This window comes from Coregonus lavaretus, assembly GCF_964263955.1.
Source record: "Coregonus lavaretus genome assembly, chromosome: 38".
NCBI lineage: Eukaryota > Metazoa > Chordata > Actinopteri > Salmoniformes > Salmonidae > Coregonus > Coregonus lavaretus.
Genome location: NC_140025.1, coordinates 10,970,853 through 10,996,931, shown reverse-complemented (window position 1 = coordinate 10,996,931; position 26,079 = coordinate 10,970,853). Strand labels below are relative to the sequence as shown.

The 26,079-nt window shown below is 49.5% G+C and overlaps 1 long non-coding RNA gene across 1 annotated transcript; it reads right to left on the bottom strand.

Annotated features, from left to right (window-relative positions):
• Positions 1-23,397: 23,397 nt before the first annotated feature.
• Positions 23,398-25,091, bottom strand: LOC311112545. The gene is made up of 3 exons (XR_014610881.1): positions 24,657-25,091; positions 24,264-24,375; positions 23,398-24,169 (listed from the first exon to the last, which is right to left on the bottom strand). It is a non-coding gene; the product is annotated as an uncharacterized lncRNA (long non-coding RNA).
• Between the last annotated feature and the right edge of the window lie 988 nt (positions 25,092-26,079).

The following is a 26,079-nucleotide window of genomic DNA, read 5'->3' as shown; positions in this document are numbered from 1 at the left end:
GGTAGAGTATCTTATGATAAGCTGTAGACCACACTATTTACCAAGAGAGTTTTCATCTATATTTTTCATAGCTGTCTATTTACCACCACAAACCAATGCTGGCATTAAGATTGCACTGAATGAGTTGTACAAGGCCATTAATCAACAGGAAAACGCTCATCCGGATGCAGCGCTCCTAGTGGCCGGGGACTTTAATGCAGGGAAACTTAAATCCGTTCTACCTAATTTCTACCAGCATGTTAAATGTGCAACCAGAGGGAAAAAAACTCTAGACCACCTTTACTCCACACACAGAGACGCATACAAAGCTCTCCCTCGCCCTCCATTTGGCAAATCTGACCATAACTCTATCCTCCTGATTCCTGCTTATAAGCAAAAACTGAAGCAGGAAGCACCAGTGATTCGGTTAATAAAAAAGTGGTCAGATGACGCAGATGCTAAGCTACAGGACTGTTTTGCTAGCACAGACTGGAACATGTTCCTGGATTCTTCAGACAGCATTGAGGAGTACACCACATCAGTCACTGGCTTCATCAATAAGTGCATCGATGATGTCGTCCCCACAGTGACCGTACGTACATACCCCAACCAGAAGCCATGAATTACAGGAAACATCCGCACTGAGCTAAAGGGTAGAGCTGCCGCTTTCAAGGAACGGGACTCTAACCTGGACGCTTATAAGAAATCCCGCTATGACCTCCGACGAACCATCAAACAGGCAAAGAGTCAATACAGGTCTAAGATTGAATCATACTACACTGGCTCTGACGCTCGTCGGATGTGGCAGGGCTTGAAAACTATTACAGACTACAAAGGGTAGCACAGCCGCGAGCTGCCCAGTGACACAAGCCTACCAGATGAGCTAAACCACTTCTATGCTCGCTTCGAGGCAAGCAACACTGAAGCATGCATGAGAGCACCAGCTGTTCCGGATGACTATGTGATCACGCTCTCCGTAGCCGATGTGAGTAAGACTTTTAAGCAGGTCAACATTCACAAGGCCGCAGGGCCAGACGGATTACCAGGACGTGTACTCCGAGCATGTGCTGACCAACTGGCAAGTGTCTTCACTGACATTTTCAACATGTCCCTGACTGAGTCTGTAATACCAACATGTTTCAAGCAGACCACCATAGTCCCCGTGCCCAAGAACTCTAAGATAACCTGCCTAAATGACTACCGACCCGTAGCACTGACGTCTGTAGCCATGAAGTGCTTTGAAAGACTGGTCATGGCTCACATCAACAGCATAATCCCAGAAACCCTAGACCCACTCCAATTTGCATACCGCCCCAACAGATCCACAGATGATGCAATCTCTATCGCACTCCACACTGACCTTTCCCACCTGGACAAGAGGAACACCTACGTGAGAATGCTATTCATTGACTACAGCTCAGCATTCAACACCATAGTGCCCTCTAAGCTCATTACTAAGCTAAGGATCCTGGGACTAAACACCTCCCTCTGCAACTGGATCCTGGACTTCCTGACGGGCCGCCCCAGGTGGTAAGGGTAGGTAACAACACATCTGCCACACTGATCCTCAACACGGGGGCCCCTCAGGGGTGCGTGCTCAGTCCCCTCCTGTACTCTCTGTTCACCCATGACTGCATGGCCAGGCACGACTCCAACACCATCATTAAGTTTGCCGACGACACAACAGTGGTAGGCCTGATCACCGACAACGATGAGACAGCCTATAGGGAGGAGGTCAGAGATCTGGCCGTGTGGTGCCAGGACAACAACCTCTCCCTCAACGTGACCAAGACAAAGGAGATGATTGTGGACTACAGGAAAAAAAAGAGGACTGAGCACGCCCCCATTCTCATCGACGGGGCTGTAGTGGAACAGGTTGAGAGCTTCAAATTCCTTGGTGTCCACATCACCAACGAACTATCATGGTCCAAACACACCAAGACAGTCGTGAAGAGGGCACGACAAAGCCTATTCCCCCTCAGGAGACTAAAAAGATTTGGCATGGGTCCTCAGATCCTCAAAAAATTCTACAGCTGCACCATCGAGAGCATCCTGACTGGTTGCATCACCGCCTGGTATGGCAACTGCTTGGCCTCCGACCGCAAGGCACTACAGAGGGTAGTGCGTACGGCCCAGTACATCACTGGGGCAAAGCTTCCTGCCATCCAGGACCTCTATACCAGGCGGTGTCAGAGGAAGGCCCTCAAAATTGTCAAAGACTCCAGCCACCCTAGTCATAGACTGTTCTCTCTGCTACCGCACGGCAAGCAGTACCGGAGTGCCAAGTCTAGGTCCAAAAGACTTCTCAACAGCTTCTACCCCCAAGCCATAAGACTCCTGAACAGCTAATCATGGCTACCCGGACTATTTGCACTGCCCCCCCACCCCATCCTTTTTACGCTGCTGCTACTCTGTTAAGTATTTATGCATAGTCACTTTAACTCTACCCACATGTACATATTACCTCAACTACCTCAACTAGCCGGTGCCCCCGCACATTGACTCTGCAACGGTACCCCCCTGTATATATAGCCTCCCTACTGTCACTTTATTTTACTTCTGCTCTTTTTTTCTCAACACTTTTTTTGTTGTTGTTTTATTCTTACTTTTTTTGTTTAAAATAAATGCACTGTTGGTTAAGGGCTGTAAGTAAGCATTTCACTGTAATGTCTGCACCTGTTGTATTCGGCGCATGCGACCAATACAATTTGATTTGATTTGATTTGAAATTGAAGTTATAAGCAGAAAGTAAGCTCCCTCAAAAGCAATTTTTTTCTGAATTGGCTGATGTATTTAATAAATGTGGCGCATTACATGTTAATCTTAAAATAATAGACATTTAACCGCTTAAGGATCGGACCCTTTTTTTCAATTTTCGCCTAAAATGACACACAAGATCCCACAAAAGACAAGTGCCAAACAGGCTGCCTAAGTATGGTTCCCAATCAGAGACAACAAGCCACAGCTGCCTCTGATTGGGAACCACCCCGGCCAACATAGAAACACATGAACTAGAACATGAACATAGAACACTAAACATAGAAACTAAAACCCTGGCTCAACATATAAGAGTCCCCAGAGCCAGGGCGTGACAGTCCCCCCCCCAAAGGCGCGGACTGCGACCGCGCCAACTAAACCCAACAGGGGAGGGGCCGGGTGGGCATTCCGCCTCGGAGGCGGATCCGGCTCCGGGCGTGACCACCACTCTCTAGCTACCCCCCCCCCGTAGCGCCCCTGGTCTGGTCCCGCTGGCTGGAGCTGGACTGGACATCGGTGGAGCGGATTGCTTTGGCTCCGGTGTGGAGTGACGACGCGCACCACTGGCTTGGTGCGGGGAGCAGGAACAGGCCAGACCGGGCTGGCGACGCGCACCACTGGCTTGGTGCGGGGAGCAGGAACAGGCCGGACCGGGCTGGCGACACGCATCACTGGCTTGGTGCGGGGAGCAGGAACAGGCCGGACCGGGCTGGCGACGCGCACCACTGGCTTGGTGCAGGGAGCAGGAACAGGCCGGACCGGGCTGGCGACGCGCACCACTGGCTTGGTGCGGGGAGCAGGAACAGGCCGGGCCGTACTGGGAACACGCACCACTAACTTAGTGCGGGGAGCAGGAACGGGTTGGGCCGTACTGGGAACTTGCACCACTAACTTAGTGCGGGGAGCAGGGACGGGTTGGGCCGTACTGGGAACACGCACCACTAACTTAGTGCGGGGAGCAGGAACGGGCCGGGCCGGACTGGGAACACGCACCACTAACTTAGTGCGGGGAGCAGGAACGGGCCGGACCGTACTGGGAACACACACCACTGGCCTTGTGCGGGAAGCAGGAACGGGTCGGGCCGTACTGGGAACACGCACCACTAACTTAGTACGGGGATCAGGAACGGGCCGGACCGGACTGGTGACACACACCACTTGCTTGGTGCGAGGAGCGGGACTGGGTTTCCTCATAAAACTCAGCTCCCTCTGCTGCCTAACCAGTTCCTCTCGCCGTGCCTCTACACTCTCCTTCTCCCTTATCGCCTCCAGTAGCTCCTCCCTCTGACCAACTAACTCCTGCTCCCTCATGACCAATAGCCCCCGTAACCTGGTGGCCTCCTCTCCTATTCTGCAGATACGCCCTGTAGCTGCCTCCTGCTGCCCCGTCGTCCATGCCGTGTGCCCCCCCCCAAAAAAATGTCTTGGGGTTGCCTCTCGCCTGTCCGACGACGGCCCAGTTGGCGCCGCTTCTCCTCTCCTGCCTGGGTCTCCCCATTCATCGCCCTCCGGTAACGGATGGCCTCCTCCTCGGTGATCTTCCCCCAACCGAGGAGGACATCCACTAGCGTTACCTCCGGCGTTTGCTCCTGGACACGCTGCTTGGTCCTTATTTGGTGGGATCTTCTGTCACGAACGTCGTAAGCAACGGACCAAGGCGCAGCGTGATATGCGTACATCTTTTAATGAGTACTTATTAACAATAACAAAACGACACGTGAAGTCCTAAGGTTAACAAAACACAAACCTCTCCGGAAACAAGATCCCACAAAAGACAAGTGCCAAACAGGCTGCCTAAATATGGTCCCCAATCAGAGACAACAAGCCACAGCTGCCTCTGATTGGGAACCACCCCGGCCAACATAGAAACACATGAACTAGAACATGAACATAGAACACTAAACATAGAAACTAACACCCTGAAGTAAAACACAAATGAATTACTTAAAAATCATACAATGTGATTTTCTGGATTTTTGTTTTAGATTCCGTCTCTCACAGTTGAAGTGTACCTATGATAAAAATTACATACCTCTACATGGTCTGTAAGTAGGAAAACCTGCAAAATCGGCAGTGTATCAAATACTTGTTCTCCCCACTGTATGTCACCTTTATGTGAAGCAGCACGATGATTTTCGGCACCTGCAGTGTTGCCAGGTCAAGCAAGCATTTCTAGCCCAATGACCACTCAAAACCTGCCCACATGGCCTGAAAACTTGCCCAATTTTTTTTTTCAGCAGCAAAAGAGGAGTTAACACATTTCTCCAATTGGTGTATCTATAAATGTAATGAATACTCGGACAGAGTGGTAAGATCCAATCGCAGAATTGCAATGCTTTATCATGGTCGGGCGAACTGTGGTCAAAACCGGGCCAGGCAAAGACAGGCAGAGGTACCAAGGGAGCAGGCGTAGTCGTAGTCGAGGGCACAGGCACAGGGGCAGAGTACGGTAATCACTGGGATAGACAAGCAGATGATTAAGCAATTCGGGGAGTCAAACAACAAGGCACAGGTCGGATACTCGGGTAATCAAAAACAACAAACTCTCTCTCTCTCTCTTGGAACAAAACGCTTAGCAAGTCACAAAGGAACAATACCTCGCACCGACTGAACTTCTGAGCACACCTTATATCCTTCACTAATTACTGACAGGTGTGCTCAGAACTCAGGTGAACCAGATTGAGTCTGATGACTCCCCCTCTCAGTAGATCGGGGAAGTGTCAGACTCTGTCTAGACCCAGTCAACCCCCGATCCCTTACAGTATCCCCCTCCCCAGGGCCGGCTCCTGACGGCCTTCTACCTCCACCGGGTGGTCTTCCTCTGGGTCGGGGTCCTGGATGATCTGGGTGTTCAGCGTGGAAAGTGGCCTTGAGAGCGGGATCCAGTATGTCCTTAGCAGGGACCCAGGACCGTTCCTCAGGTCCATATCCCTCCCAGTCCACAAGATATTCGATGCCCCCTCGTCTCCGTCTTGACTCCAGTATCTCGTGGACTGTATAGGTGGTGTCCTGTTCCTCTTCCAAAGGTGGTGTAGTAGGTTGTTGAGCGATGGGGGGGTACATCGGGCTATAATGTACAGGTTTCAACAGGGAGACGTGGAACGTAGGGTTTATCCTGTAGTGTCGAGGGAGTAACAGACGGTAGGTGACAGGGTTAATACGTCTCTGTACCTTGAAAGGACCGATGTACCTGGGTTGGAGCTTCTTTCAGCTCCGTCGGAACCGCAGGTCTCGGGTAGACAGCCACACTCGTTGCCCGGGTTGATAAGTGGGAGTAGGTCTCCGGCGTCGGTCGGCGTAGGTCTTTTGCTGTTGTGAGGCTTGACTGAGATGTTGATGGGCCGTCTCCCAGACCTGCGCACTCCGACGGAACCACTCGTCCACCGCCGGTACCATCCCGGGTGCGGTATCCCACGGGAACAGGGGTTGTTGATACCCTAGAACACACTGGAAGGGCGTTAGACGTAGGGAGGTGTGAATGAGTGAGTTCTGAGCATACTCTACCCAAGGAAGGAATCGGCTCCACTCTTGCGGCTGCCGCGAACATTGTTGCCGTAGATATTTCCCAATTTCCTGGTTGAGCCGTTCTGTCTGCCCATTGGCCTGGGGATGATATCCGGAGGTGAGGCTCACCGAGATGCCCAAGCGTTCGCAGAAGGCCTTCCATACCCGGGATACAAACTGGGGTCCCCGGTCGGAAACAATATCCTCCGGAACACCAAACTGCTGGAACACCTGGTTAAACATCGTCTCAGCCATCTGAGTGGCGTTAGGTAAACGGGTCATGGGTACTAACTGGCACATCTTGGAGAATCGATCGATGACCACGAGAATTACAGTATGGCCCTCTGATTCTGGTAGATCGGTAACAAAGTCCATAGCAATGTGCGACCAGGGTCGTTGAGGAGTAGGCAATGGCATCAACTTACCCTCCGGTAGTGCACGAGGCGCCTTGGACTGAGCACATATGGGGCAGGATAATACATAGTCTCTGACGTCATCTGTGAGGGAATCCCACCAGTATTTTCGGCTGATGAGTCGTGTAGTTCGAGTGATTCCGGGATGACCAGATCCCAGCGATGTGTGGCACCATTCCATCAGTTGAGGTCGAAGCGGAGCTGGTACAAACACCTTAGACACCGGGGTTTCTGGAGGGGCTGGTTCCGCTTGTAGGCTCTCCTGAATAGTGTCATCGATAGCCCACCTCACAGGACCAGCACGGCAACTCATGGGGAGAATAGGTTCTGGCTCCACGGGTCTTTCCGCGCGCTCGAACCGTCGGGAAAGCGCGTCCGCCTTACCATTCTTGGACCCGGGGATATAAGAGACAGTGAATCGGAAACGGTTGAAGAATAAAGACCACCTTGCCTGTCGGGAGTTCAGTCGTTTGGCACTGTGAAGATACTCCAGGTTGCGGTGGTCCGTGAGCACTTGGAACGGATGCTCTGCTCCCTCCAACCAATGTCTCCACTCCTCCAGTGCCAACTTCACCGCCAGCAATTCCCGATTACCCACGTCATAGTTCTGCTCGGCCGAATTCAGTTTCCTTGAAAAGAAAGCACAGGGTCGTGATTTGGGCGGCTCACCTTGGCGTTGGGATAACACGGCTCCAACTCCAACCTCCGAGGCGTCCACTTCCACGATAAACGGTAAGGTAGGGTCCGGCTGACATAAAATAGGAGCGGTGGTAAAGCGTTGTTTCAATGTCTCAAACGCACGCACTGCCCCCTCCGTCCAGTTCAGACCGCGACCCTTGTAGCTGGTCATCGCCAACAGGGGCGCTGCGGTAGTGCTGAAATTACGCACGAACCGTCTATAGTAATTGGCAAACCCTAAGAATCTCTGGAGCTCTTTCACCGTCTGGGGTTGAGGCCAGTCTTGTACCGCTTGCACCTTGGATTCGTCCAGTTTAACCCCGTCGGGAGTGAGTATGGCCCCAAGGAAGGAAATCGTAGTGACATGGAATTCACTCTTTTCTGCCTTCACGAACAGAGCATGTCGTAGGAGCCGATCCAGAACCTGTCGTACATGGGACACATGTTCACTCAGAGAGTTAGAATATATTAGGATGTCATCAATGTACACTATAACAAAGCGATCAATCATGTCCCTGAAAATGTCATTCATGAACGCCTGGAATACTGAGGGCGCGTTGGTAAGTCCATAGGGCATGACACAATATTCGTAGTGTCCTCGATGTGTGATGAAGGCGGTCTTCCATTCATCCCCTTCTCTAATGCGCACCAGATTGTACGCACTCCTGAGGTCCAGTTTACTGTAGATTGAGGCCTGTCCCACCTGCTCGAGGGCTGCTGGAATCAAAGGAAGAGGGTAACAATTTTTGATGGTAATATCGTTCAAACCTCGATAGTCTATACAAGGACGCAGTCCGCCATCCTTTTTCTTCACGAAGAAAAAACTGGATGCGGCGGGAGACATAGATGGGCGAATGGCCCCTTGCTGTAGCGCCTCATCAATATACTTGCTCATCGATTCTCGTTCCGGCTGTGACAACGGGTAGATTCTTCCACGAGGAGGTGTAGCCCCGGATAGTAGATCAATCGCGCAGTCCCAGGCCCGATGAGGTGGTAACACGGTAGCCCTCTCCTTGGAGAACACCTGCGCGTAATCCTGGTATTCTGTAGGAACAACAGTAGACACCGCACCCTGCGCATCCTCCACAGTAGACATTTTGCACGGTAAATTGAGGCACTCTGCCCTACATACCTCACTCCAAGCCGTGATATCGCCAGATTTCCAGGAGATGACCGGATCATGGGTGACGAGCCAGGGGTGACCGAGAACTAGCGGCTCCCGTGGAGCGGAGATGACGAAAAAAATGATGTTCTCATGGTGTATGGAGCCCACTTGTAACTTGATTACCTCTGTACGGTGCGTAATGAACCCAGTGCCCATGGGCTCACCGTCTAGCGTGTTGACTCGCAGGGGAGGTTGAATTGGGATAAGTTGAACTCCCAACTCCTCAGCGAGACCCATATCCAGAAAACTGGCAGCTGCTCCGGAATCAATAAGCCCTTCCAACCTGCGCACTTTCTCTCCGACAGATAAGGTAACTGGCACATACATTTGTTTAGATGTAATGTTCAACACTTGAGTCTCACTCACCGGTTTGGCAGTTCCGAGGCGATATCCTGGGGTACAGTTTGGTCGTACCGGACATTGACGAACGAAATGACCCGACTGACCACAATACAGGCATAGTCCGTCTTGCCGACGTTGTTGTCTCACCGAACCTTGTAGGGGTGACCGTCCCAGTTGCATAGGTTCCTCCTCAGATTCTCTCCTCCGCTCTGTCGATTGCTTAGGACCAGTGATCAAGGGCTCCCGGACTGTGGATACCTTGTGTTGCACTATCAGATTGTCAATAGAGATGGCTATGTTGATAAACTCATGTAGCGTAGTGATATCTCCTCGACAAGCCAACTCAGTCTGTACCTCTTTGCGCAGCCCTCTTCGGAAAACGGTGAGTAAAGCAGTCTCGCGCCATCCGCTCCCGGCTGCTATAGTACGGAACTCTAAAGCGTAGTCGGCTACTGTGCGATGGCCCTGCTGAAGCTCGCATAGTTGGTCTCCCACACTACGCCCAGATACTGGGTGGTCGAACACCTCTTGGAACAGTCTTTTGAACTGAACTTCCGCATTCAACTCGGGGACCTCAGCTGCCCAAAGCGCAGTAGACCAATCCAGTGCTCTTCCCGTTAGCAGAGAAATCATGAAATCCACCCTGCTATGGTCATCGGAAAACATAGTACGATTATACGACATATACAGGGACGTCTAGAGTAGAAACCCCTGACATTTTGCCAGGTTCCCCGTCGTACCTTGTCGGTAGAGAAATCGGAGGTGCATGACGAGGACTGACCGTGCTCGGGGTGGTGCCTTCAGCCGCACCAGCGTTGAGTAGTTGCAGGAGTTCATCCATCCATTTCTCCTGTATCTCCCATCGCCTCTGTAATTCCGCTGGATACATGGTTTAGGCGAGGTATTCTGTAATGAATACTCGGACAGAGTGGTAAGATCCAATCGCAGAATTGCGATGCTTTATTAGAGTACAGACAAGGGAATAGCTTAATCGTGGTCGGGCGAACTGTGGTCAAAACCGGGCCAGGCAGAGACAGGCAGAGGTACCAAGGGAGCGGGCGTAGTCGTAGTCGAGGGCACAGGCACAGGGTCAGAGTACGGTAATCACTGGGATAGACAAGCAGAGGATTACGCAATTCGGGGAGTCAAACAACAAGGCACAGGTCGGATACACGGGTAATCAAAAACAACAAACTCTCTCTCTCGGAACAAAACGCTTAGCAAGTCACAAAGGAACAATACCTCGCACCGACTGAACTTCTGAGCACACCTTATATCCTCCACTAATTACTGACAGGTGTGCTCAGAACTCAGGTGAACCAGATCGAGTCTGATGACTCCCCCTCTCAGTAGATCGGGGAAGTGTCAGACTCTGTCTAGACCCAGTCAACCCCCGATCCCTTACAATAAATGACAATATAAATACTTATGGTCAAATTGTTTCTCTGCATTTCTCCCTTTGTTATTGGTTCATCACACCAAATGATTTAATCTGAACTATAGAAGTGATTGATAGTGAATGGTTAAGAGGTATGTTTTTTTCTGAAAACCTGGTTCTGCCAACCAGGAGCCCCACTACCAGGTTGAAGCCATTTCTTGGACTTTAGGGGACACTCAGCAACAGGGTTCCAGCAAGTGAGGGACAAAAGGAGGTATATGCTGGTGATCCCCATTCAGTTGGTGCTGCTGCCATTCCCCATCACCACCTAACAGAGACAGAGAGTAGAGGAACAGACAGATATATAATGAGGGAAGGGTTAGAGAAACAGGGGGAATGAGACTTTACAGACCGATGACTGAAGGAAGTGTCTGTGTGTGTGTAGACTCAAAATTAACGCTTTTAAAAGTTACTCACCCTGCTTTTTTCTTGTGTTTTTCATGTGATTTGAGAGAGTTTCTTGCTGTGGTATCTTAGTTGTGACATCAGTACTTTAATCAACAATCAATGAGTAAGACTCCTTCCCAATGTCCTTCTTTAGTTCCTCATGCACTGCAGACCCTATAACTGAATTTATGAGCGCTGTGCATTTTGTTCTGTGGATATTGATTCCTTTCTTTGCAATGTCTTCAACAACACATCCCAGGTGATCTACAGTTGCAATGCTGGAGTGGCATGCAATATGTGCAGCCATCTGTAACTGATCGTTTAACTGTGTTATTCTCTCTAACAAACATAGTTCCTGTGTCAAACAATGTTCTCGCATTAGAAAATGGAGCAGCATTTCTCTTGTGTTTCTTTGTTTGTGCATGAGAAATAAGATCAGCGTGGTGGGCTCGCATTTCTGATTTGCAATACCTTCAGTAAGCTTTTCTGTCATCTCCTAGGATGGTCTTAATCCATTCCATTTTACCCTGTTCTCTTTCCCAGTCTTTGTAATATTTTCACCTATATTTTGCCTATTTACCTGGCATTCTGACAGTAGAATCGTGTCTTGCCAGTAAACTAGCGTGTCAAATCCGTTCCTTCCTCTGTCCTCACCTCTGCACGTTGCTCCCTCTCTCCTCTGACTTCAACTTTCTGGTCAATGTTAGCTAGCTAGCTACATACCCAGAGACAAAGCACATTGTTTGATCCTCTCTCTGACACTGTTGGATGATTATTTCTCAGTTTCTCTCCCTTGCTGTGTTGGCTGTAATGATTGGTAGGACTGGGGGCGGTCATGATGCAAAGAACCAAGCAAAGAATAATATTGAGGGAGAAGTATGTAGCTAGCTAGCTACAGCTGCTGTTCGTTGTTGAATCTCACATCACTTGTCATAATGGGCACGCTTGCTGCTCTCCTGACTGACATGACTCTGCTGAGCTGCACGCTGCAGTAGAAGTGCTCGGTGCACCCGCAGTCTCAACAGTAATACACACACCCCTTTGGCCCTTCCAATGACTGTATATGAAGCTCCTTCTACTCACTTACTCACTCAGCAACAGCAGCCTGACTCACTGCCTGATAGTCAGCAGCAGGTCACAGTGAAATTAATAGATCATAAAAAAAGAGAAATGCCATGGCGGCCGCAATGCAACTTAGAAGTAGCCCAAAAATCTGCAACACGCGATGAATACATTTTCCCCGGGACATCGTTTTCAAAGTATCCCAATTGCAAGAAAACCGAGAAGATGGCAACCCCGGGCGCCTGAACAGCTAAAATAATTTGACTGGACATTGATCATGAGTCAGATTTAGCACATTTTCGATCAGACATATGAGGATGAATATTACATATGTAAGGATATCTATTGAAATTAAGAATATTATTTTTTAAATATGGATCCATAAATGATAAGGTAATGACTACAGATATGATAAATTTCTGAAAGTATGTGGATTCGTTCATGCCTAAGTCTAAAGCCTTAGATATGTGAGCATGTTGACACATACCCTTTCCGTAGTTAAAATATTGTATAATTATGTAAACGAGTGCACGTGCATGAGGGGCATGTCTTGATGGGATCTCGCCCCCAGATATCGCCCTGTACTCATAAGGTAGCAGGGAGATTTCTGAGATCCGGATTGGACGCATGTAGAAACTGTCCCATTACTAAGTATATCCTAGCTCCATGTGTGAAATTACGGAAATGCGTATCTGGAGCATGTCTACTCCTTATATCTAATACAATGTCAGATATCCAGATATATATAAAGATATCCCCTGATATTGAACCTTTTCGCCCAGTGGAAGGTAAATCAAACCAGGATTCGGTTCTATGTGTTAGTTAGTAGGGTCTTCTCTGCTCTACTATAATGAGGGATTCCCATTGAACTGAATTAACCCAGATCCCCTAAAACCAATCAGGTAAATTTCCCTTTATTCCCAAAACCAGTAACTCTGTTTAGAATAGGAGTGTAGATGTGAGATATTACCTGATAAGTGTATTTTTTCAATCAATGTCTGAGTAAGTTAATCATTCATTGTTCGCATTTCAATCAAACATATGTAGACTACATTAGAATTACGCATTATGTCTTTGTGAAAAAAACTTTATGAAGAAATCTTTTCAGAATGCTTTTGCTTAAAATGTTTGCTTTATGTGTAATTCTTGACTTTAATTATTTACTTACATACCCTCTGGTGTTTTATCCCTGTAGGATAAATACTTCCACAGCATAATGAGTAAATATATAAAGTATGAAGATCTACTGAGAGATATTCCTCTCTTTCCAGGTAATTTGTTTTATTAATATTAATATTATATTTATGTTTTATGATATTCTATTCCTGTCTGTTTATTAGAGATGTAATAACAGAATCATAACTGGATAAACAATTAAAAAGTTAAAAAATATCCAGAGTGTTTTCTAAACTGTAGCCCAGAAAACGGATTGGCCATAGGGTAGTTCGGGAAAAAAAGGCCTCTTAAGAAATGTTATTATGATTTTTTGTGCAGAATTATCATAATTTGGCTAATGGGCAGCTGTCCCTTTAAAGACACTGGCTCAAAATAGTTTAGTGGACTGGCCCATTTCCCCCTGGTGGGCCGGTGTGTCAGACAGATATGCCCAGGCCGATTTCTGGTAGCATTCAGCCCCTGCTACACCTCCTGATGATTCATTGGAAAGGATATACTGTATCTTTCATGAGCAGTCATTGTTACATTCCAGTCTCATTTTAAACATAATGTTTCAGTATAATTTATAACAACCACTTCCAACTCATGTTTTATTTGATCAGCGTAGATGTTTGAATGTTTTAAAAATAGTTCAACCATGAGTGCCCGTTAACGAGAATGTGTCATGTGTGTCCTTCAACTGTCATTGGCACCTTGTGATTCAGACATTTTTACTAATGGAATAACGCGCAATCTGGCGCACCCCAAGAAAAGCTTGATGGGCCGCTACACTAAGTACAATGTGATGATCAAGAACGTTGTCAAACTGTGTCAGATCCAGGCCCATCATGCTATCCTGGAGGTAACCGCGTATGCGATACACATACCTATTTCAGACAGTGTGGTTACCTGTAAAAAATACAATGTAATGTTTATATGACCTCCTTTCCAACAGCCCCTTGTTTACCACTTTCTTGCAGGTATACATCTGACTCCTTTAAAAGTTAATTTACCACGTTCACGAGTGCAGTCTCAGTACTATGATGGGGTCTAAAACTAGACTGAAGCGTTTCGTATACATTATTTTGTCTTCAGAAAGGCAGTGAGTTGCTCCGCAACAGCTTTTTCTAAAAAGTATGAGAGGAATGGGAGATTCGACATAGGCTGATAGTTTTTTACATGTTACGGGTCAAGGTTTGACTTTTTCAAGAGAGGCTTTATTACTGCCACTTTTAGTGAGTTTGGTACACATCCGGAGGATAGGGAGCCGTTTATTATGTTCAAGTAATCGATGGGGGCTCAGGGTGGTACCATTCTGCTCATATGATGAAGGTGCAGATGGATCAGATTCAAACTTTGAAGACCGAGATCGAGTCATTGAAGGGAGACCAGCAGAAAGAGAAACATTGTCTGACGTAGAGATATGGCCGACAGCTGATGCATTGATCCAGAGCCAGGTGGCATTGTCGGAGAGTCATGCGGACAATGACGCATTGAAGAGGGCGAGGAACTCCTCCTCCGACTGGCAGAGGCAACAATCCATCCACCCATGATGGGCTATTAGCAGGACAATAGACTCTTGCCAAGTTGATTTCTATTTTTAGGGACTTGAAATGTATTAATGGATGTTTAATGGATGTTTGCCTACTAATGATAATGACACGAAGAAGGAGATCAAGGAGGGTAGGAGGAGCAAGCTCTGCATGCTTATTACAGTATGTGTGATTAATCTTTTTGTCTGACCATTTCGAACAGTGTAAGCACAGCAAATACAATAATAATTTACAAACATCAATCCCATATAGTCTGTTCTAACAAAAAATGTTTTAAAGCCTTTAGTACAGCCAAGATTAAAAACAGTTGAATGAATTCCTGAATTCAATTGCTTTAGCCGACATGTTGCAGTTTATTTATTGTATAATTATTCAAGGCTCCTTTCTGTTCTCTGTGCTGGAATTCTTTTAAGAACTTGATGGTAGCAATAGCCTAATAAACTTGACATTAACTTGTATCTTCTCTCTTCATACTTTTTGGTTACTACATGATTCCATATGTGTTATTTCATAGTTTTGATGTCTTCACATTTATTGTACAATGTATAAAATAGTAAAAATAAAGAAAAACCCTTGAAAGTGTAGGTGTGTCCAAACTTTTGACTGGTAGTGTATATATATATATATATATATTTTTTTACCTGCAGGAATATTTTCGAACTTCTATTTCACGGTTAGTTCCTGGAATAACAAAACATGTACATTTACATCTTATAATAGTTATCCATTGCATTACTTCTACATTTAAAAAAATATCTACATTTCAAATCAAATGAAATCAGATGTTATTTGTCACATACACGTGTTTAGCAGATGTTTTTGCAGGTGTAGCGAAATGCTTGTGCTTCTAGCTCCGACAGTGCAGTAATAACTAACAAGTAATATCTAGCAATTTCACAACATATATCCAATACACACAAATCTAGTAAGGAATGGAATTTAAGAATATATACAGTTGAAGTCGGAAGTTTACATACACTGTCACACCCTGGCTCTGGGACTCTATTTGTTGAGCCAGGGTGTGTTCATTCTATGTGGTTTATTTCTATGTTTGGGGTTCTAGTTTGTTGATTTCTATGTTTGCCTGAGTGACTCCCAATCAGAGGCAACGAGTGTCAGCTGTTGGCTGGTTGTCTCTGATTGGGAGCCATATTTAAACTGTATGTTTTTCACTTTGTGTTTGTGGGTTTTTGTTCCGTGTTCGGTCATTGTCACCGTGGACTTCACGAGTCGTTTGTTGTTTTGTTCGTGCTTTAATTTAATAAAGTAAACATGTTCGCTCAACACGCTGCGCATTGGTCTCTCCCTGACGATCGTGACAGAAAAACCCACCATACCAGGACCAAGCAGCGTGTCCAGGAGCAGGCAGCCTGGTCATGGGAGGAGATATTGGACGGGAAAGGGTCCTGGACCTGGGAGGAGATCCTGGCCGGGATGGATCGCCGGCCATGGAGTGAGACAGTTGAGAGGCGACGGAGAGAGGAGCAACGGCGTAAGCAGTGTCAGCGTCGGACGGTCGAGAGGCAACCCCAAAAATGTTTTAGGGGGGGGCACACAGCAGGGGCGACTGGGCAGCAGGAGGCTGCCACAGGGCGATTAGGTGAGGAGGCCACCAGGTTAAGGGGGCTACTGGCGCAGAGGGAGCAGGAGTTAGTGTTGCAGAGGATGGAGCTATTGGAGGCGATAAGGGAAAGGGTGAGAAATGAGGCACGGCGAGAGGAACTCGGTAGGCAGCTGAGGGAGCGGAGGGTTATGATGAAACCCAGTCCCGCTCCTCACACCAAGCAAGTGGTGTGCGTCACCAGGCCGGTCCGGCCCGTTCCTGCTTCCCGCACTAAGTGTACGGTGCACGTCGCCAGCCTAGCCCGGCCTGTTCCTGCCCCTCGCACCAAGCCTACGGTGTGCGTCGCCAGCCCGGCTCGGCTTGTTCCTGCCCCTCGCACCAAACCTACGGTGTGCGTCGCCGGCCCGGCCCGGCCCGTTCCTGCTTCCCGCACTAAGTGTACGGTGTGCGTCGCCAGCCCAGCCCGGCCTGTCCCTGCTCCACGCACCAAGCCTACGGTGTGCGTCGCCAGCCCAGTCCGGCCTGTCCCTGCTCCACGCACCAAGCCTACGGTGTGCGTCGCCAGCCCAGCCCGGCCTGTCCCTGCTCCACGCACCAGGCCTACGGTGTGCGTCGCCAGCCCAGCCCGGCCTGTCCCTGCTCCACGCACCAAGCCTACGGTGTGCGTCGCCAGCCCAGCCCGGCCTGTCCCTGCTCCACGCACCAAGCCTACGGTGTGCGTCACCAGCCCAGCCCGGCCTGTCCCTGCTCCACGCACCAGGCCTACGGTGTGCGTCGCCAGCCCAGCCCGGCCTGTCCCTGCTCCACGCACCAAGCCTACGGTGTGCGTCGCCAGCCCGGCCCGGCCTGTTCCTGCCACTCGCACCAAGCCAGGGGTGCGAGTCGTCAGCCTGGTCCAGCCCGTTCCTGCTACTCGCACCAAGCCTGGGGTGCGAGTCGTCAGCCTGGTCCAGCCTGTTCCTGCCACTCGCACCAAGCCAGAGGTGCGAGTCGTCAGCCTGGCAAGGCCCGTCGCTGCTCCACGCACCAAGCCAGGGGTGCGAGTCGTCAGTCCGGTGAGGCCCGTTCCGGCTCCACGCACCAAGCCAGGGGTGCGCATCCTCAACCCGGTCCGGCCCGTTGCTGCTCCATGCACCAAGCCAGGGGTGCGAGTCGTCAGTCCGGTGAGGCCCGTTCCGGCTCCACGCACCGAGCCAGGGGTGCGTATCGTCAGCCCGGTCCGGCCCGTTGCTGCTCCAAGCACGAAGCCAGGGGTGGGCATCGACAGCCAGGTCCGGTCCTTTCCTGCCTCACGCACCAAGCCTGGGGTGCGCGTCGTCAGTCCGGCACAACCCGTGTCTGGGTCATCGGTGCCAAATCAGGTACTGCTTAATTGCTCCCCAACGGAGCTGAAGCTAGCTATGGGGGGTTTATTGGAGGGTGGTGGGCAAGCCCGGAGCCAGAACCGCCGCCGAGGAGGAATGCCTACCCAGCCCTCCCCTGTTTTGCTCTTGTTGAGGCGCGGTCGCAGTCCGCGCCTTTAGGGGGGGGTACTGTCACACCCTGGCTCTGGGACTCTATTTGTTGAGCCAGGGTGTGTTCATTCTATGTGGTTTATTTCTATGTTGGGGGTTCTAGTTTGTTGATTTCTATGTTTGCCTGAGTGACTCCCAATCAGAGGCAACGAGTGTCAGCTGTTGGCTGTTTGTCTCTGATTGGGAGCCATATTTAAACTGTATGTTTTTCACTTTGTGTTTGTGGGTTTTTGTTCCGTGTTCGGTCATTGTCACCGTGGACTTCACGAGTCGTTTGTTATTTTGTTCGTGCTTTAATTTAATAAAGTAAACATGTTCGCTCAACACGCTGCGCATTGGTCTCTCCCTGACGATCGTGACATACACTTAGGTTGGAGTCAGTAAAACTCGTTTTTCAACCACTCCACAAATGTCTTGTTAACAAACTATAGTTTTGGCAAGTCTGTTAGGACATCTACTTTCTGCATGACACAAGTAATCTTTCCAACAATTGTTTACAGACAGATTATTTCACTTATATTTGTCACTTGAACCGATGTGGATGTGGTGGAGGAGTCAGGCGCAGGACACAGAGGTTAAGTCCAACAGACTTTAATAGTCCAAAGTAAATGAGGGAAAAACCCGACCTCGAATAACACCAAGAGGCGAGGGAAAATTACGCAACACGCGTAAACACAAAACTAAACAAGGTGAAAACACGTAGCTCCGTCAAAGTGGCAGTCATAACAACACACAATCATCTAGTGCAAAACAAGGAACTTATAAGACATGTAATCAACACACAAATGGACACAGGTGTAACAGACAGACAAAAGCAATCAAATGACGAAACATAGAGCGGTGGCAGCTAGTACTCCGGGGACGGCGAACGCCAAAGCCTGCCCGAACCAGGAGGAGGAGCAGTCTCGGCCGAAACCGTGACAGTACCCCCCCCTTGACGCGCGGCTCCAGCCGTGCGCTGACCCCGGCCTCGGGGACGGCCAGGAGGACGCGGACCCGGGCGTGTGGGATGCCCACGGCGAAACTCAGTCAGGAGAGATGGATCGAGTATGTCCCTCCTGGGCACCCAGCACCGTTCCTCCGGACGTACCCCTCCCACTCCACGAGATACTGGAGACCACTCATCCGGCGCCTCGAGTCCAAGATGGTCCGGACCCTGTACGCCGGGGCCCCCTCGATGTCCAAAGGGGGCGGAGGGGTCTCTCCTATCTCATCTTCTTGGAGTGGGCCAGCTACCACCGGCCTGAGAAGAGACACATGGAACGAGGGGTTAATATTTTTATACTCTATAGGCAGTTGTAACCTGTAACACACCTCGTTCAATCTTCTCAGGACTTTGAAGGGCCCCACAAACCGCCGACCCAGCTTCCGGCAGGGCAGGCGGAGGGGCAGGTTTCGAGTCGAGAGCCAGACTCGATCTCCCGGTGCGTACACCGGTCCCTCACTGCGGTGGCGATCGGCGCTCGCCTTTTGTTGACGGATGGCACGCTGCAGATGGACATGGGCAGCGTCCCACGTCTCCTCCGAGCGCCAAATCCACTCGTCCACCGCAGGGGCCTCGATCTGGCTCTCGTGCCATGGTGCCAGGACCGGCTGATAACCTAAAACACACTGGAAAGGTGTTAAATTGGTGGAGGAGTGGCGGAGAGAGTTCTGGGCCATCTCTGCCCAGGGGATGAACCTAGACCACTCCTCCGGCCGGTCCCGGCAATAGGACCTCAAAAACCTACCCACATCCTGGTTGACACGTTCCACCTGCCCATTGTTCTCTGGGTGGTACCCCGAGGTAAGGCTTACCGAGACCCCCAACCGTTCCATGAACACCCCCCAAACTCTGGAGGTGAACTGGGGACCTCGGTCAGACACTATATCCTCGGGGACCCCATAGTGCCGGAACACATGGGTAAATAGGGCCTCAGCGGTTTGTAGGGCAGTAGGGAGACCCGGCATGGGAAGGAGACGACAGGCCTTGGAAAACCGATCCACAACGACCAAAATGGTGGTATTCCCCTGGGAGGGGGGTAGGTCGGTTACGAAATCCACCGATAGGCTGGACCATGGTCGTTGTGGAACGGGCAGGGGATGTAGCTTACCCCTGGGCAAATGTCTAGGCGCCTTACACTGGGCACCACACCGAGCAGGAGGAGACATAAACCCTCACATCCCTAGCTAACGTTGGCCACCAGTATTTCATGCTAAGACAGTGCACGGTCCGGCCAATACCTGGATGTCCAGAGGAGGGTGATGTATGAGCCCAAAAAATAAGTCGATCACGAATCTCGAGCGGAACGTACGTCTGCCCCACAGGACACTCGGGGGGAGTAGGGTCGGTACGCAGTGCCCGCTCGATTTCCGCATCGACCTCCCATACCACCGGAGCCACCAAACAAGACTCCGGCAATATGGAAGTAGGCTCGTTGGACCTCTCCTCTGTGTCATACCGCCGGGACAGGGCATCTGCCTTACCATTCTGGGACCCAGGGATGTATGTGATCTTAAAAACAAACCGGGTTAGGAACATGTTCCACCTAGCCTAACGAGGGTTCAATCTCCTAGCTGCCCGGATGTACTCCAGGTTACGGTGATCAGTCAGAATGAGGAAAGGGTGTTGAGCCCCCTCAAGCCAATGCCTCCACACCTTTAGGGCCTGGACTACGGCTAACAGCTCCCTGTCCCCAACATCATAGTTGCGCTCCGCCGAGCTGAGCTTCTTGGAGTAGAACGCACAGGGGCGGAGTTTAGGTGGCGTGCCGGACCGTTGTGACAGAACTGCCCCAATACCGGTCTCGGACGCGTCTACCTCTACTTGGAATGGTAAAGAGGGATCCAGATGCGCCAGCACAGGAGCCGAGGTGAACAGGTTCTTTAGTTTGACAAATGCCCTGTCCGCCTCAGCCAACCACTGCAAACGAACCGGACCCCCCTTTAGCAGAGACGTAATGGGAGCTGCAACCTGTCCAAAACCCCGAATAAACCTCCGGTAGTAATTAGCAAAACCCAAGAACTGCTGCACCTCTTTTACAGTGGTTGGAGTTTGCCAATTATGCACGGCCGATACCCGGTCTACCTCTATCTCCACACCAGACGCGGACAACCGATAACCCAAAAAGGAGACGGACTCCTGGAAGAACAGGCATTTCTCTGCCTTGACATACAAGTCATGCTCCAACAGTCTTCTCAACACTCGGCGCACCTGGGCTACATGCTCGGCTCGTGTAGAAGAATACACTAGGATGTCGTCGATGTAAACTACTACACCCTGCCCATGCATGTCCCGGAAAATCTCGTCAACAAAGGATTGGAAGACTGAAGGAGCATTCATTAACCCGTATGGCATGACGAGATACTTGTAATGACCCGAGGTGGTGCTAAATGCTGTTTTCCATTCATCCCCCTCCCTAATGCGCACCAGATTGTACGCGCTACTGAGATCCAACTTTGTGAAGAACCGCGCTCCGCGTAATGATTCCGTCATCGTTGCAATCAGTGGAAGTGGGTAACTGTATTTAACTGTGATCTGATTGAGACTACGGTAATCAATACACGGGCGCAATCCCCCTTCCTTCTTCTTCACAAAGAAGAAACTCGAGGAGACCGGGGAAGTGGAGGACCGTATGTATCCCTGTGCCAAGGACTCGGCTATTTAAGTCTCCATAGCCGCTGTTTCCTCTTGAGACAGGGGATACACACGACTCCGTGGAAGAGCCGCTCCTGTCTGGAGATTTATCGCACAGTCCCCTTGTCTATGAGGAGGTAGCCGTGCTGCCCTCGATTTGCTAAACACGAGTGCTAAATCCTCATACTCAGTGGGAATGCGCAGTGCGGGCACTTGGTTCGGACTCTCTACCGAGGTCGCCCCTACGGAAACACCTAGACATCTCCCTACACACTGGGCAGACCACTCCATAAGAGCCCTCTGTTGCCACGCTATGGTAGGATCATGGGTGCTTTACCAGGGAAGGCCCAACACCACGGGGTATGCAGGAGAATCAATCAGATAAAACTGAATGATCTCCTCATGACCCCCCTGCGTCGTCATCGTCAGTGGTGCTGTGACCTCTCTGATCAGGCCCGACCCCAACGGCCGGCTGTCTAATGCGTGGACAGGAAATGGAGCTTCTACCGGCCGAAGGGGAATTCCTAACCTACAACAAAATGCCCGATCAATAAAGTTCCCAGCTGCGCCGGAATCTACTAGCGCCTTATGCTGGGAATGAGGTGCCACCTGTGGAAATCTCACAGGAATACTCATGTGACCAACAGAAAGCTCTGGGTAAGTGGGGCGCCTACTCACCTGAAATGACTCCCAAGTGCGTGGCCTGTTGTCACCTCTCCCAGGAGACCCTCCCCAGCACCTGGCCACGGTGTGTCCTCCACGACCACAGGTGGTGCAGGGGATGGCCCCCCTCGGGTTCCCTCTCCTCCTCTCTCTAGCGCCAGCACCCCCGAGCTCCATGGGAATCGGCTCGGAGGTGCTGGAGGGTGGAATGGACGACCCCCACTCGGGACGTCCGCGGGTAGCCAGCAGGGTGTCTAGACGGATGGAAATGTCCACCAACTGGTCGAACGACAGGTTGGTGTCCCTGCAGGCCAGCTCACGACGAACGTCCTCTCGTAGGCTACACCGGTAGTGGTCGATGAGGGCCCTCTCATTCCACCCCGCATCCGCCGCTAGTGTCCGGAACTCCAGTGCGAACTCCTGTGCTCTCCTCTTCCCCTGTCGGAGGTGGAATAGACGCTCTCCCGCCGCTTTCCCCTCAGGTGGATGATCGAAGACAGCCCTGAAGCGGCGGGAGAACTCCGCGTAGGTGATGGTAGCGGCGTCTATTCCCCTCCATTCGGCGTTGGCCCACTCCAACGCCTTGCCGGATAGACAGGAGATGAGGGCGGAGACGCTCTCGTATCCCGAGGGCGCCGGGTGTATGGTGGCCAGGTAAAGTTCCACCTGCAGGAGGAATCCCTGACACCCGGCTGCAGAACCGTCATATGCCCTCGGGAGCGAGAGCCGAATGCCACTGGGTTCCGGTGCTGAGAGAGGAGGACTGGCCGTTGGTGATGGGATGTTGTAAGAGTGCGTGGGCACCTCTCGATTCACCAATCGGCACAGAGTGTTGGACACCTCGTCCATGGCGGCCCCGAGTTGCCGGATCATGGTGTCCTGGGGCCTGTTGCACAAAACTAGGATAAGGGATTAAGCCAGGATATCTTGGTGATCCTGGCTCAATTGATCCGTAATCCGGTTGCACTAAAGATGGATAGGGGGCAGGAGGATATGTTATGGTATAAATTACCATGGAGATTTATTCTGTGGAGCTAGCCTGCTCCAGACCAGGCTAAATTCCAGGATCTATTTAATCTCATCCCTAATGTCAGTCAGCAGTCACCACAAATGGAAACCAATAGTTATTTCACTGCTCACTATACATTGTTATCACATAACTAGACCCACTGTCATTATTTAAACGTTTGTGATCATTAATTTCAATGATTTTGGATAAAAAATGATTTTTAGATGATGTTGCTATCATTAGATAATTTACAGTTTCCCATAGACTATAAGGCTATATATAAAATGATAGAATATTAGGGCCACAGAGGGGAAAAAAACACAAGTCATAATATTGTAACCAGTTGTTTTAAAGGAGGACAGTTGTTAAAATGACAGATGTGGGGCATTTCGTGAAATTGTACTTCAGTATGGTTTCATAAACAAAGACATGCTGATGTGCCAGAATATTAAGTATCACATTGTCATAAGTATCAAAACTGTAAAAACAATATGTAGCTTTTCTGCAGAAAGAACCAGCCTCATAAATTTATGACTTTATCCTTTTTCTTCAGTGTGGCCCTAGTACTCTGTCATATAAACAAATACACATTCCATATGAATATAAAAACACAATGTGTAACATTATGTTCCTTTATTGAATAAGGACAAAACAAAGCAGGTAAACCATCAGCTCCTTTCGAAACTGAAGTCACAGTGACTCTACAAGATGGAAAGCACAGAATCCAAGCATATTATACAAAATGATACATACACATTCAAAGGTCTGTATATAACACACCCTGCATGTCTGCACACTAAAATAAATGCAGGACAAATCCATACACATCAACTGAACAGACAAATGAATGGATGCAGTAGCCTCCCTGCAGCCTTGTATTACACACAGTATACCGCACAAACATCATAAGAGGCCAAATTCGTAAAAAAACGAACCCAAAAAAACCCAAATTCCTCTGCCACCGCAGGACATATTTAACCAAAATTGAAAGCACACATACTAACTAAAATAATTCAACACATATTGGTCCCTCAGCAGCCGACCACTGTCGTCATCAGGGAAGATTGCCGGATTGTCCCAGTCCATGGCTGGTGGCACTCTGGGGGCCCTCTCCTTCCTCAGGCAGGCCACATTGTGGAGGACAGCACAAGCCACAGTAATATCACATGCCCTAACAGGGCTGACCCTTAATTTGTGAAGGCAGTGAAAGCGTGCCTTCAGGAGGCCAAAGGTCATTTCAACTCTGGCCCTGGTCCTGGCATGGGCATGGTTGTAGGCCTGCTGTGCTTCCTGGGGGTCTGTGAAAGGTGTCAGGAGAAAAGGCTGGCAGCCATACCCCCTGTCTCCCAGCAACACACCAGAGAATTCACCTGTCAACACAAAATCTCATCATTACTACCTCATAAACACAGTGATATTCTTGACACAGCCATGATGGTTATAAATAGGGGTTGTGTGGCTTACCTTGTGATAGGCACTGATAGATTTCAGAGGCCCGAAAGATTCTGGAGTCATGGACTGAGCCAGGCCATTTTGCCACAACATTGCTGATCACACAGTCAGCATTGCAGACCATCTGAAATCATAAGATGAGGAATATTACACCAATCAATGCACATCACTGGCAATGCAGAGTGTTCGTCAATGGACAATATCAAAAAGTTATGTTCACCTGAACATTAATGCTGTGAAAGGATTTCCTATTCACAAAATCGGCCTCATGGGCACCTGAGGGGGCTTTTATCCTTATGTGTGTGCAGTCCACTGCACCAATGACATTGGGGAAACCTGTCACACAAAGTAATGAGTATCCTACTATGTGTTAACAGTTGTCCTGTAATTTGTAGATCCTCTTACCTGCAATCCTATAGAACTCCTCTTTGATGTCACAGAGTCTTCTGTGGCCAGGGAAGGAGATGAAGACATCTGCTAATGCTTTGATAGCCAGACACACACTCCTTATTGTGCGGCAAATTGTGGCCTTGTTCAGCTGTTCTGCATCCCCCACTGAGTACAGGAAGGCTCCACTAGCAAAAAAGCGCAAGGCCACACAAACCATTTGCTCCACACTCAGTGCATGGCTCCGTGCAGTGCGGTGCTTAATCCTGGGACCCAGTAGTCTGCATAGATACCTGATGCCATCTGCAGAAAACCTGTATCTTTCATATAGATGGTCATCAGGGAAGGCCAGTGGGTCCAACCGGTCCCTGAAGACCCTTTCTCGCCTGAAGGCTCTCCTCAGCACAAGTGCTTCTTCATCCACCACATCTCGCACGAATGGGCATGCCATTGTCAGAGCAGAAAGGAACACACAATTTTGGGCCTTCATATAGGCTAGTGGCCACACCTGGTGCTGGGGGGGTGGGCAGAAGAGGGCGATGCCTTATAACGATGACTTGGTTGTACTGATTGCTGGGAAAATAAAAAAAACCTTAGAAAGATGCCACCGTCCTGTGTGCTCACAATAAGAGCTCATATGTCATGGCTCACTTGACTTTACGAGAATATACCTAATTTTTATTTTGAGCTGTGTCATCTTCTTGGAGCTGGGGGAGGAAAGAAAAATAATGATTAATACATTTGTGTTACAGTTAGCATACAGTGTACATTGAAGGCATATCTCACCTCCCTCTCAAGTTTTTGTATTTCAAGGTCCAGTTTCCTAATTGTCCTCTTTTTTATTTCGGACTCCAGTGCAAGATTTTCCATCTTTTTCTTCTTGTACTGAATGTCTATGTCTGCCAGTTCTATTTGGCGCCGGAGGTGGTTGCCATACAACTTTCTGATAGCTTGTGAGCTCTGTGAACACAATACAATTAGCGCAGCTGGAATTTGGCAGGATGTGGTGTCCTTTTATTAATACGCACTATGTTGCCAGGCTGGTTTTCCCACTGTATAGCATCTGGGTCCTGTAAAAGAAATTAGATTTTTTGATTTTGATGAGGACTCCTCACCATTGTAGAGTAAATAGTACTTTCACAGTCTTAACATGATACCTCATGCCTTCTGGAATCCAGAGAGATGGTCTCCTCCTCATCATCGTCTCCATCATGTGCTGTTGCTGCTGCACTGGGGCCTTCACCCTATCACATTTAATCGGATTCATATTGAAGCTAGTAGACAAGACATGCCAGGCCTACAGTATGCCTTTGATGGAGTACTCACTGGATCAGCATCGTCTGGTGCTTGTGCTGGTGGCTCTAACAGGAACACAGTGCTGCCAGACACTGCAAGGCAATAGGTAAACCAAAGTCAGACAGTCCAAATTGATTCAATATGA